This window comes from Gavia stellata, chromosome 4 (genome assembly GCF_030936135.1).
Source record: "Gavia stellata isolate bGavSte3 chromosome 4, bGavSte3.hap2, whole genome shotgun sequence".
Lineage (NCBI taxonomy): Eukaryota > Metazoa > Chordata > Aves > Gaviiformes > Gaviidae > Gavia > Gavia stellata.
Genome location: NC_082597.1, coordinates 23,851,971 through 23,864,909, shown reverse-complemented (window position 1 = coordinate 23,864,909; position 12,939 = coordinate 23,851,971). Strand labels below are relative to the sequence as shown.

Below are 12,939 nucleotides of genomic sequence, written 5' to 3'. Positions count from 1 at the left end.
GAATACAGTGCAGTAGGCACAAAATAACAATCCTGTAATGAACTTCATAAAGAATTTCCCTGTTAAGTATGAAAATAAAATGAATATCATCAACTTAGGAGCCAACGCTCTTAAAAGACCTTGAGATGCAGGTGTCTAAATCTTGTCACAGTTACTGTGATCAGTTTGTAGCATTGACCACCTGTGTAAAAGTGTTTTATCAAAATAAATTAAGGATAGCAGCTTTGCTTGTTGCTCTGTCCTCTACACGACACTGCGTGACAGAAAGGGCCATTGCTGAAGCTGTCAAAAGTTATAAATTGACACTCTGTTCTTACTTCGATCAACAAAATGTTCAAAGATTGAAAACTACACATCTACCTTGGCAACCAGACCAACCAAATTAGAACATATTTTGATGAATTATCTCAAGGTGATATCAAGGATCTGCACTGCTACAGAGACTTTTCAAAAACTATACAAAGAATGTCATTTTCACCCATCCCCCAGATTCATATGTATAGGTGAATCATATTTATAGTTGAGGCCCATTGAAGACACATTCAAGCATGTTCAAGTTCTATTTCAGTGACTGGTGAAAGAACTCTATCTTTACTGGGGAAAAAACCCAAACCACCACAAAACCCACCCCCCAATGTTTTCATGTTTCTCCATATGAACAACCAAGAAAAGGAGAATATCAAATTTATAGTAAATTCCTACAGTATAAGACTTGTCAATGTAGCATCTAGAGGCACTAAGTCCACTGTAAGTGGTTTCCAGAGAATGCCAAAAAAAGCTTGAAATTCTGGGTACATATCAAGCAGAAGCTAGCCAGTAGAAGTGGGGACAGCAATCTACATACCCCAGAATTTCAGCATAAGTATTTCTTCTTGTATGTCTGTCTGTCTCCCATAAAGTATTTTGTTCTCTTGTTTTGTATAGCGGCTTTCATACAAAACTGAAATCCAGTGAAATAAAAAGTGCTTTGAGAGTGACAAGTGGCACATTAACTACTGTGCCAATTTCACAGATCTGCCAGAAAAACTCTGGCTGCAAAAATTAGATGTGAGTAACCACGGAAGAGGAGTATCGAAAAATTATTTGTGATAAAGACTTAAGACCCCATGAAGATACAAGAGACTCAACATAATATTTTGGAAAGATTTTCACGCTTTGCTCCCAATTCCTTTGACAGAATGGAGGGCAAGAATAATGCCAGTCTACAATCTTCCAAGCAATGAAATTATTCTTCACTGCTCAAATAGCAGGTTGATCCAATAAATTTCTTCCACCCAATAAGCACATACTCAGCTGTTGTTGCTACGGAGGTTTGGAGGTAACCCTCAAAATATTACTCTCAAGTAATGATGGAATTCATCTTTCCACTCAGCAGTATTTAAAGAGCTCATGGAAAGAATAGGTATCTTTTACCATCTATTGCTGGTTTTAGAAATACCATGTACAAAGAGACAGACTATAGTACAGGCCAGAACCATCTTTCTCTTTGATATAGCGGTGTTCTCAGCTAAAACATAACAGCATCTCACGCTGCGGACCTCAGTCGACAGGGATGCAGCATCCTGCTGAATTCAGCTGCCATTCCAATTGAGCCCAACAAGATCTTTCTCATATAGCAGAAGTTAAAAAAACCTTTGCCAAGTTAATGAAGTTAAGCTTGTTAAAACCTGGAATAAGCCACAGAAGATTCAGATCCCCAAACACTGGGAAGAACATACTATCCCTCTGTTGAATAATAGATTATTAGAAAGTACAATAACAATCACAGTGCCTGCTGTAAAGTAAATTTGATAATGTACTAGCAATGCTGCCATAACTAGTAGATACTGTGAGCAAGCAGTACCAGACCATTATTTTCATCTATGTCTTATGATTTATATATGTCTTTTAGTTCATTTTTGCTTTGTTGAATGGAACAGTTAATGGACCTGAAACAAGGAGGTATGCATGGCTGGATTGTGCTAATAAACCATTAGCTACATGACCAGGAAAGGAAAGCTTAAAGGAATTTGAAGAAAAACTGGGAATTTTAGCAAGGGTTCCAAAAATTATGAATGCAAGATGGTAGCAGAAGCTTTGAAAGTGTAAGAACAGAATGAAACTAGAGGCCTCGAGGATATAAACAAATCACCAACGGTTAATTACTGTTCTTAAAAGAATATAAATCTCATCTGAAGAAAAATATATCCCGATGGGTGATTCCGAAGAACAGTTCATCTAAGAATGAATAGTCCACAAAATGAAAAGGTTTTCCAAGAAAGTATACTTTGCTGGATAGTCCATCAAACTAAAGTGAATACTTATGTGGAAAAACTGATTAACACTGTATAGAGATCAGATAATTAAACCATGTGGAGAAACGTTGTAGATGACCATAACTAATAGCATAGGTGGAGGCACATCTAGATTTGGTATATAACACTGTAACGAATGCCATTGAGTTGTACAAATGCCTCTTTTTTTGACAATCAGATATGCAGAATTGAGCATTCTTGATATCCTGTACTGCCACATATGCTTATACTGCACCATTACCATTACAGGGAATTGCATCTTAGTACTAGTTTAAGACATTGAGTGTTTAATTGCTCCACTTAACGGTCATTGAGGACTGTCTGATAAATCTAAATGCAACACACTGTGGAGAGAAAGTAATACAGAATACATCCCTGACCTGAGGTAGAGAGCCCAGGTTATATAAATTCCAGCTTATATAGAAAGATTTTGAGAAACCACATGGAATAGTTCTTGGATAGAACTTGGATATCCTCATCCGGGAACCATATTTATTGGGCACCATGATAGGAAACTGTTACTTTTGCTTGGGAAAAATGTCCCTGTAATGCTAGTTGTAGACCACCTCAGAGAATACAAAGTAACCCATGTTTTTTTAAATAATTTCACTAATTTCATAATCTTTTCTTTTATAATTTGTCAGCAATCATTTAACAAGGTAGTTAAAGAGCAGTGAGAGAACTGAGCCTTTGGGCCTTTGCACATTGTATTCTCTGTGTGGTTATGTTGCCATGCATAATTTTAACCCATGATTGACTCAGGTAATTGTATTCAATCTGTCACCATCTTAACTAAATTTTTCATATCTTCTGAATGCCTAAAACAGAATTACATGGTAGAATTTCAAGAATACATAATGAGCTTGGCTAACTACAGAAAATCATGTGTGAACCTTCATCTTCTTCATCTTTCCTTTATGCCAATCCTTTCTTTTTTTTTTAGTATATAAACATAGTTACTAACATTTTGAGATCTGTTTCTGAAGTCTCTCTTTGCTGAGCAATTCTAGAATACTTTTAGAAAGTCTTTTTCTTTTTTCTGATGTATAACTGTAGACTGATAAGTGGAAGGAAATTTTCAAATATCACAACGAAGCATTGTTCAAAAGGTTTACAGACTTGTTTTGAAATCATACTCTTTTGCAGTCAAAAAGGTAAAACAAAAGAGGAAAATGTAGCTCATTTAATGTCCTCAGTCTGTCAAAGAAAGACCAGCAGTTCAGTCTCACAGTTAGAATAGGATAAAAGTGTTCATTTCCCTTTACAGGAACTACTTAACCAAACGGGGCAAAAGGGATGAGATACGGTGGGACACACGTGGAGACAGACCTCCATCCATTCTCCTACTCCTTCGAAGACATCACAGCACAAAGTGATTACACCGTCCTGACAGCAGAGCTGTGGCTATGTCCAACGATGTGGTTCAAAATACAGACAAAGAAATACTGGTTTGTGCACCTGAACTGGTGTCCTGAGTTTTTCAAGTCACAAACATAAGCATTTGTCTACTACTAGACATACTTTTAACAGCCATATATACTGTAAGTATGATGTGATCACCTAAAGTTTTGGAGTCTTTGCTGTATTGTATACCAAGACCCTTAGATTTTTTGAAACACTGAATGGCTGATAAATAGATTCTGCTTCAAAATCACTCCAAAATTAGACTAAATAAATAATCTTCTATAAACCCTATAGAAGAATGTTTTGTAGAATAGTTGTGTTGCCATTCAGTTGAACACCATCCATATCCAAGGCATAAAAGTATAGCTTACATTTTATTAAGCCTAAGGACATATTTATTTAGTGTAGATATAAAGTAATAATCTGGTACTGAAAGAAATTCTCCCTCTTCCTTCTCAGTTTACAGCTAACAGCACTGAACATCTCTGTGTGTTAAACTAGCTAAACATTACTGAAGCAATGTGTCTGTGACCTCAGGTGTTTATAAGCCTTTCAAAATGCAGCTTAAACTAGCCAGAAATGTTATTTAGAGGAGAGAAAAAAAAAAAACAAACATTAAGTTTTTAATTCAGAATCAAGGATGTAATGGATCCTTTTTAATTTTTAATGCCTTACACTGATGTCAAGGAGGACTCTTTCTGATAAACAACTGTTTTATGACAGGTCCTTTGTGCACTGAACTTGAAAATTCACATTCTTCTGAAGAAATCCTTAAATGTGTACCTTGATATTCTTAAGATGCTGCTCAGTAACTACCTTATCCTGCATGTGCACACTTTATCAAGTTACATTTCACATGAATCTAAACCATCCCCGCTCCTAATGCAAACTGTAATCTTGGTTCCCTGTGAGGTTATGGAGTACATTTGTCCGGATGCCTTCTACCGAAGTTCTCCTAACATCTCAGGTAGTGGAAAAGAAAAGGACTGACTGGAAAACCACAAGTTCATGTGTAGTAGTGGCCAACAGCATATTAAAGTGATTAATCTGTAATGGATCCTAAATTAAGAATAGTGGTCAGTCTTATTTTTAAAAAAAAAAAAAAAATCTGTTAAATTAATTCAACAGCCTTGGATTTTTCTTATATGAAAATCTTTAATAAAAATTTACTTATTACCAGGCACTGCTACTTCAGTGCCTTGACAAAAGTGTAGAAAAGTGGTTGTGCTGATAAGTCTCACAACTGCCTTTTACAGAATATTCCAACTCTAGTGGAGCTGATTCCATTACAAAGCTTGATACCAGATACAAATCTGGTATTTCACCAGATTTCAGTGGCTTGATATTAATTTCACTTTCTAAACTGAAATGAAAATTACTTAAGCTAAGTCTTCATCCTTTGAGCTGCTCCACATAGGCTGGTTTTTTGTGTTATGAATCCTTATGCAGTCAGCATGGATTCAAGGGTATGTTTAGGTAAACAGAAGTCAGGCAGTTTATTATACATTACAATACAGTTAACTGTTGTGTATCAAAAACTTCAGAATGCACCATCTGTTAGAATTTGGCTTTACTGGAAGATTCCTCAGATTTATAGGATCAACCCTTATTTCATTAATTTATACAATTAGTCTCAAGTGCTAGAGGTGGGGGTTCAGATTTTTTTTTAATTAGCATTTAATTTTAATTAGCTGTTAAAAGGAAAAGTACTACAGAGATGTACATGAATTAAATTGTACTCAGTAAAGTAGAAAGAGGGAGAGTAACCATTTGAACTTTCAGTACTGAGAGTTCCCAGAGAAAAATGCATCTGTAAAATTAAAAAAGAAATTTGTCACTGGTAAGTATTTCAATGAGACAAATTAAATAGAAGGTTGAAATGGAATCAATGGAAAGCGTAAATACAAGCTGTTAAAACTTGAAAAAAAAATACCACAGAATTATAAACAACTAATCAGAACTAACAGAAGTTAATTTGTGAATGTTAGGCTGGCAGACAGAGAAGGAATACACACTGCATCAGACTATGTAAGGTTTGTGATAAACGAAGCCATTATCTGCTCAATCTACATAGAGCAGACATTTTCAAACAAAGAGCAATGAGGTTACTAAAATAACAAATGATGATTGTATTACACCTATTCAAAATCTGAAAAGACTTCTCTTTATGCTTACCCTAAATGTGTCAGTTCAAGATTGGGACAATAAAACAGGATTTCGTCCAGTTGCTGTAAACATAGACACTTACTGACAGATTAAATATCCTAAGATACTGGAGACATCCACACAGATATGCAGAATATGTGTATGGCAGAGAATGGAGAACCTGTGCCTTTCCAAGGCAGCAGCTGGAGGCCATATGGATACCTTGGGGTATCTGAAATGGCATTCAATGCCCATGTTTAAGCAATTTATCTTACTTACCACAGGGCAGATTCTGGTTGTTCATATATGAATACACAAAATAGAACCAAAGGAAAACAGAGGGCGCTACAGGAAATGAATTATATACAGATATAGGGCGTATGTAATATAAATTATGGTGGTACCCACTACAAGGCTCATAAAGTAAAGAATTTGGTATTAAAATAAACTGATATAAATCAATTCCAGGTCAGGCAGTACAACTTTATATTATTGAAGCTGATGGACAAGAACTTTAGTTGTGATTCTGCAGAGATGAGTATAATTTATTTGATGTCTTGGTCATCAGCACAGTGAAAAATTAGAAACGTGTACTTCTGTGAAAGGAACAGCTCATTCCACCCTGCATAAGAACATCAGTCAGGGCAGGTATCATGGGCACATGGTATTTCAAATAAAAAATAACAAGCAGTACTATTTCCCTTCCAGAACGTATTAGAAATTCTTGCCACAGCAAGCACAGACACACAATGTCTCATAAAACCCTAAAATGAATAAAATTTAAAGAGGAGACTGAGCTGTTGCAGCCAACTGTATAGGTATATTAAAAAGCAATTTGCCCCATCATTCATTAGTATGTCTATCAGTGGTTATTAAAAGCAGTGATCTAGACGCAACTCTGGTTCATGCAATCCTTCAGCTACTAATTGCAAGAATAATATACAAGAAAAAAATTCTTCTACATTTTCTTTTTTTCTCTACGTTCTCTCCCCAAGCATATGCTATCGGCCACTCTCAGAAAACATACTACACTGGTGAAATTTTTGTTCGTACCCTCTAACAAGTAATACTCACTCCAGAATATAAAAGGACAGAACTCTAGCTCCTCTTCTTACAGCACCTTGAGTCTATTAGCAGATGGTAAGTATATCTATAATACAACCGTATCATGGATTAAAATTCATATTTTGCCAGATAAAGAACTAAAATTGCTAGACACCAGTTCTGCTATGGTGACATAGTATTGTGAGGCAGTTTTATATTTCTCAGCCTGAGCTGTTCCCCTTCTCTGCACAGCGAGGCTATGCCTCTACTTTCACCTCTCCTCCCAGAGGTGGGGCAATGCTGTGTGAATGACTTTCCCTACTCCAGGGCTAACTGGGAGGGGTAGGAGATGTAGATGAGTTTCTTCACCCGTAGGTGCTAAAGCAAGGCAGTCATTAGCACTGTGGCAGTTGGCAGTAACATCCATCAGTACTAGGAAAGAAGTGTGAAGAAGGAGGTTCTGGGAGGGTAGGAACGAGGGAGGAACAGAAAATGAGCCCCTTCAGACTCCCCTGCCACCTTAGCTTTGTTCTTTCCACCTCTGGAAAAGTGACAGCCCTGTTCACACAACATCGCAGTAGATAGGGAGGGGGATTGGGGTGGAAGAGGGGAGACAGAGAGTGAAAGAGCATACTTGGAAGAATCCAGACTATTTTATTCTGTGTTCAGAAAATCCATAGAGACAGGTTTAATCTTAAAATTTATGGCATACATTGTGTGCCAGAGACGATTGGTTCAGTTCTGCAGCTAAAGAACCCAGTAAGTCAAAAAAAGGCAACAGGCTCTGGGAATGGATATTGTATGCAATGGAGACACATAACTCAATCCCTTAAAAACCAACACATCACACAAAATTCCACTGCAGGATAAATATTACTCTAATAACATACTAAAATAGTAGCAAGGTGGTATGACATTATCAGGTAATTGCCAACAGCTTGTACTGGAAGAGGAAGTTATAAGAGGATGGTTAGGTTTTGGGGGTAACAACTATACAAACATGTAAATAAATGCATAAAGTTTTGTCTGCAGGATATTATAAACTGGAGAGTATCAAATGTTCTTGCATGGAAAACGTTCATTTTAATGTTATCAAGGATATGTCTATATTTTTAAAAAGTGGTGTTGGTTGGTTGGTTTTTTTTAATGTATTTTTCAGCACCAGTCATAGCAAGCACATTTCTTGAAATGCTTCTGAGAAGAGTTTATGGTTACGATTTTCCACAAGAAAAAAAAGAAAATAATGTAGCTCTCTATCTTACACATATGCTGGGAACTAAGTGGGAGTGAAAGTACGAGGAATCTCTACCACAAATATAACTGCAACTCATTTGTTTCAGTATTGCCAAAATGAATACACTTCAAATAAATGTGCACTTCTCTACAGAATCACAATCACCTCCAGTCCCCACCAACACAACCATGCAATAGATGCCCAGTTTAAAAGGGTCTTCATATCCTTTATTTTCATTTTCATGATTTCACAGGCAAAAAAAAACTCTTCCAAGAAGTAGCTATATTTCGCCATTGGAAGAGATCAGAAGAGATTGAGGACATCAGGAGTGTCCAAGAACTTCGGCACTAGCAGTTTTTTGTTACCTATGTTCCTAGGAAGCACAGAATAATTCCCACCTGACCATAAATCTGGCCATCATCTTCTCTCCGAGTATACAAGCAGGACACACCAAGGCATATGAGAGATCTACATGTCATGAAGATCTTGGGTGCACCCTGCCTGCACCCTATCTTCAGCATAGCCAGTCTCCAAAGCTTCATGAGATACTGAGGATCCTCCTTTTCCATTTTTCCTGCTTTGTGACATTATTTGGGGAGGGTGGCGTGGCTCTTCACACAAGCCCCCTTTTTTGTTTGTTTGGTTTTGTTTCACTAGTCCCAGAAAGATGTACTTACTTCAGCACTACTGACCTCTGTCACTTAATACACAGTATTTCCATTGCGGTCATCTGCCATGTTCAGCAGGTCCTATACAGGTAGGTCCTACCTAGGACACTGTGCATTATATGAGGAAAAAAACCTGTTCCCTTCCTGGATTAATGTTCATACATAATTCTACAATGGTGGTCCTACTACAATAGACACAAGTATAAATATTTATTTCTCTCTCTATTATTTTAAGCTTTCAAAGAGTTCTGGCTAAGGTTTTGTGTGAAATTCTGGTTTTATAAGGCTCCTCCTTTTTTGCTTTGGTAATTAGCTTATTTCCTCTGGAATAAGCACCTCTGCTCAGTTCTACTAAAAGGTATGCTTGCAGCATAGTTTCTACCCTGCATCTTACTTTTGGCACTCTGAAACTTTTCAGGTAAGAACCTATCAAACTGACAATTGACAGAGTGTCTTTACTGAATATGGGAAGGCAGAGATGAATTGCAGCTCTCCCACCTCAGACTCCAGTCTGAGCATTTACTTCAGGCCACGATGAAAACTTGCCAAGCAGACACATACACGCCTCTGTGGATTTCAGAAGTCAAAAGACACCAAGATAAAGTGTTTCAGATAAAGAAGCAACTTCAGTGAATACCAGTAACTCGCAAGTGCCTGAACAGTCTCAGAAAGAAACATTTCTTCCCTTCCCACTCCAGAACAACACCTCTGGTACCGAACCATGTAAGGGAAAGGAGATGTAGAGCTAAGTGAAAGCCCTGCCCAAATGGAGGTGGGGCTCATATGAGGAGGTGGATCAAAGAGAGCAACCCATTACTACAAGGAACCAACACAGAGACTGAGATGTTCAGGAACTGCAAGGGATGTCTGCAAAAAAAGGGAGCATCTGAAGAGCCACCTATACTTCCAGCTGTTGTTGCACAGAAGTTTGGGAGTTTGTTAAGCTTCTCAAGCAGCTCTTCTGTACTAATAGATTCTTGAGGCTTATGGGAGGCAAATAAAAGTGCCCTGCCACAGATGATAGATGCCTGCAGAGCAAGGCAGCATCCTGGTGAGGAAAGGTAACTACCATCTTCAGAGTAATTGTTAAAATGGCATCAAAATGGGAAAGGGGGTAAATGGCCCCACTAAAGGGCATCATCCCCAGTGCAGGGACTTCTGTCCCAACTCCAGAAGACCATCTACTTAGGATTCTGCTCCTCTGTTTCCAGGTTCTTCTCTTGAAGTTTTCACCTGATGAGCTCTCTGTTCAGAAAAGCAGGGCTTTACACGGGGTTACTCTGCACTAAGGTCACTCCCTGTACTGAAGCTGGTGGCTGGGCTTTCACAGAGCTTCTGTCATCAGCTTCTTTTTCACCACGATATTTTTAAATCAGAGGGGAAGGGTAGTAGTCACGTCTTAGCTAACCTAGACCACAGTCACAGTTCTCAGATGCCAAAATGTGATTCATCATGTTAATACTGACATGTAATGATTGTGGTATTTCATGTCTAAGCCTTCATTCTTTTTCCAGAAATTATACATTGCTAGAATAAAAATTAACAGAAAACAAACAAAAAAGAAAAACACTGTCACATAATTGTAGTTGAAATAATAGATTACAAAGGAAATTAAGGAACTAAACACTTTCCCATCTAAGGCTTATACAAAGTGTAGTTGATTTACCAAAAAAAAAAAAAAACCAAACCCAGCATACAAACCCACAGCCAAAAGTCATGAACTATGAGGGTGTTCTGAAAGCACACAGATAATTTAGGATTTCCCAAACAAGACACATCTGCATCCTTAACTCTGTCCCATTGAAATTGTCATTATGACTCAGACATTAGTTAACAGGCACCTGAAACACAAATGCCATTTTCTTCTCTGTCTAACTCAACTCCACTTAATGTTTTCCTTTACACGCAGCTTAGTATGACCAATGTACTACCAGTCATCCATGAGGCTAGTTCATCTGGCTGAACAAGATCTGATTTGACATGAACCTATTTCTTCTTGTTTCCTGAGTGCAATAAGCTGTGTGATAATTAAGATAATTAAGCAGGTTAAAAGTATATCAGGGAATTTCCTAATATTGATTTCTATCAGCTGATGGGGATCACAAGGCCTTCCTACCAGTTCTTCAGCTGGGGCTTAAACTCTGATATTTAGAGAGGACACAGCTCCAAAGAGGAGCTGTTAAATATCCACAACCCATTTTGTAGCTAACTAACTCACACAACTGTGCATGCATACACACACACAGAGCTTCAGGTCACACTTCAATTACCACAAAAAATTTGGAGAGAGGCATCAATCAGAGACGTCCCTGTCTGAATCACAGCTTTAGATTTTCCAAAGTATCCAAGGTAATGTTATTTCAGTCTCATGACCTTGTCATGTCTTGTTGTTTGATATTTCTAGAATGCAAAACAGCCTAATACAATTCACAACAAATACTACGTTATTCATTAAAGTATTACCCTGTGCTGAAAAGACGGGGCAGACTACAGAGCAGTCACTGAGAAGTCTGATGTGCTGCAACAAGGAAAAAATGCTTGAAATTCCTGAATCCTTCAACTCTGCATAGCAATAGTTAATGTGTTGAAGTCAAAGGATAACAAATAATTTCTGGGGTTTTATTACCTTTTTTCTTTGTAATTACAGCAACCATTAGGGAATAACTGGTGGCCAGTGAAAATTTACTCTGTTGCCATGGTTATTTCAGGTAATTGTAGAGCTATTAATCTCTGAAGACATAAAACGATATTAATGCTATATCTATAAAACATTTAAGAAGTGATTTTAATTTATGATGTTTTACAAGTAGTTTATGGGTCACAGCCTTACTCAAGAACTGACCTAAATTTGGAAGTGAAGTCATTTAATACACCTATAACCTATATGCTTACTCCCATTCTTCCCACTTTTTAAAGACCCTACTTTACAGATCATACTGACCTTCCAGGAGATCAGTCCATGGAATCTTTCAGTACTAACTTTTCAGAAACTTACATAGCAATGTCTATACTAATTTTATACCTTCATGGTTGTTGTAAAAGAGTATAGCTGAATTCTTTTTCACTGACTCTTTTGCCTGGGATAAAAGATTATTCACCTGTTTACATGGATCATAATGGAAGCTGTTGAGATATGGGGAAGTAATCTACTTTTATTGAAGACAAATGCGCACAATTTTTTTTATCAGCACAACAAATATGTATGAGAGGAACAATACATCCTCTGAATGGCTAATCTCTCCGTTCAAGGAGACTGATGATGACAATACTTCATTAACACATTTTTACAGGTACAGTTCTGTACTATTGTTAGTGAATAACACAGGCCATATTGCTAATGCAGTAAAGCTTGAGACTACATCTCAATCTTGTCTACTGCTATGATAATTTCATATTCCAAAAAATACAGGTAGAAATACTGACACTAACTTTTTTAGTACTACTGAAATTTTATAACTAATCTTCCTTTTGGATCCCAGATATAAAGTTCATGTAAACATGAGAGAATCTTTTTAGCTTTCTTTAAAAAGTTCTGAATCCTCAGGGCCACAGAGAAAAGCTTTCACAGAATCACTAAGGCTGGAAAAGACCTGTAAGATCATCAAGTCCAACCATCAACTAACACCACCATGCCCATTAAACCATGTCCCGCAATGCCTCATCCACACGCTCCTTGAACACCTCCAGTGATGGTGACTAAACCACCTCCCTGGGCAGCTTATTCCAGTGTCTCACCACTCTCTCAGTAAAGAAATTTTTCCTAATACCCAGCCTGAACCTCCCGTGGCGCAACTTGAGGCCATTTCCTCTTGTCCTGTCACTAGTCACTTGGGAGAAGAGACCAACACCCACCTCTCTGCAACCCCCTTTCAGGTAATTGTAGAGAGCGATGAGGTCTCCCCTCAGCCTCCTCTTCTCCAGGCTGAACAACCCCAGTTCCCTCAGCTGCTCCTAAGACTTGTGCTCATATGCAGCCAAAGTACTATTCAAAAAACAGATGGTGCAAAAGAATTGCTCCAAGACTATTTTTAATCTTAGAATTTAAGGGCTTCTTTGGGGGCCTGACTCAAAACATCTGAGCTCATGGTGTTGGAATACTTAGTTACAGTAAGTGATATAATGAAAAATGCTAATATTAGACATCCTTCAA

General features: G+C 37.7%; 1 protein-coding gene across 1 annotated transcript in view; it reads right to left on the bottom strand.

Moving 5' to 3' along the window:
• The window catches only part of GRM8 (glutamate metabotropic receptor 8), a 360,444-nt gene that overhangs the window by 83,773 nt on the left and 263,732 nt on the right, over positions 1 to 12,939 (bottom strand). The gene's annotated exons all lie outside the window — the stretch shown is intronic.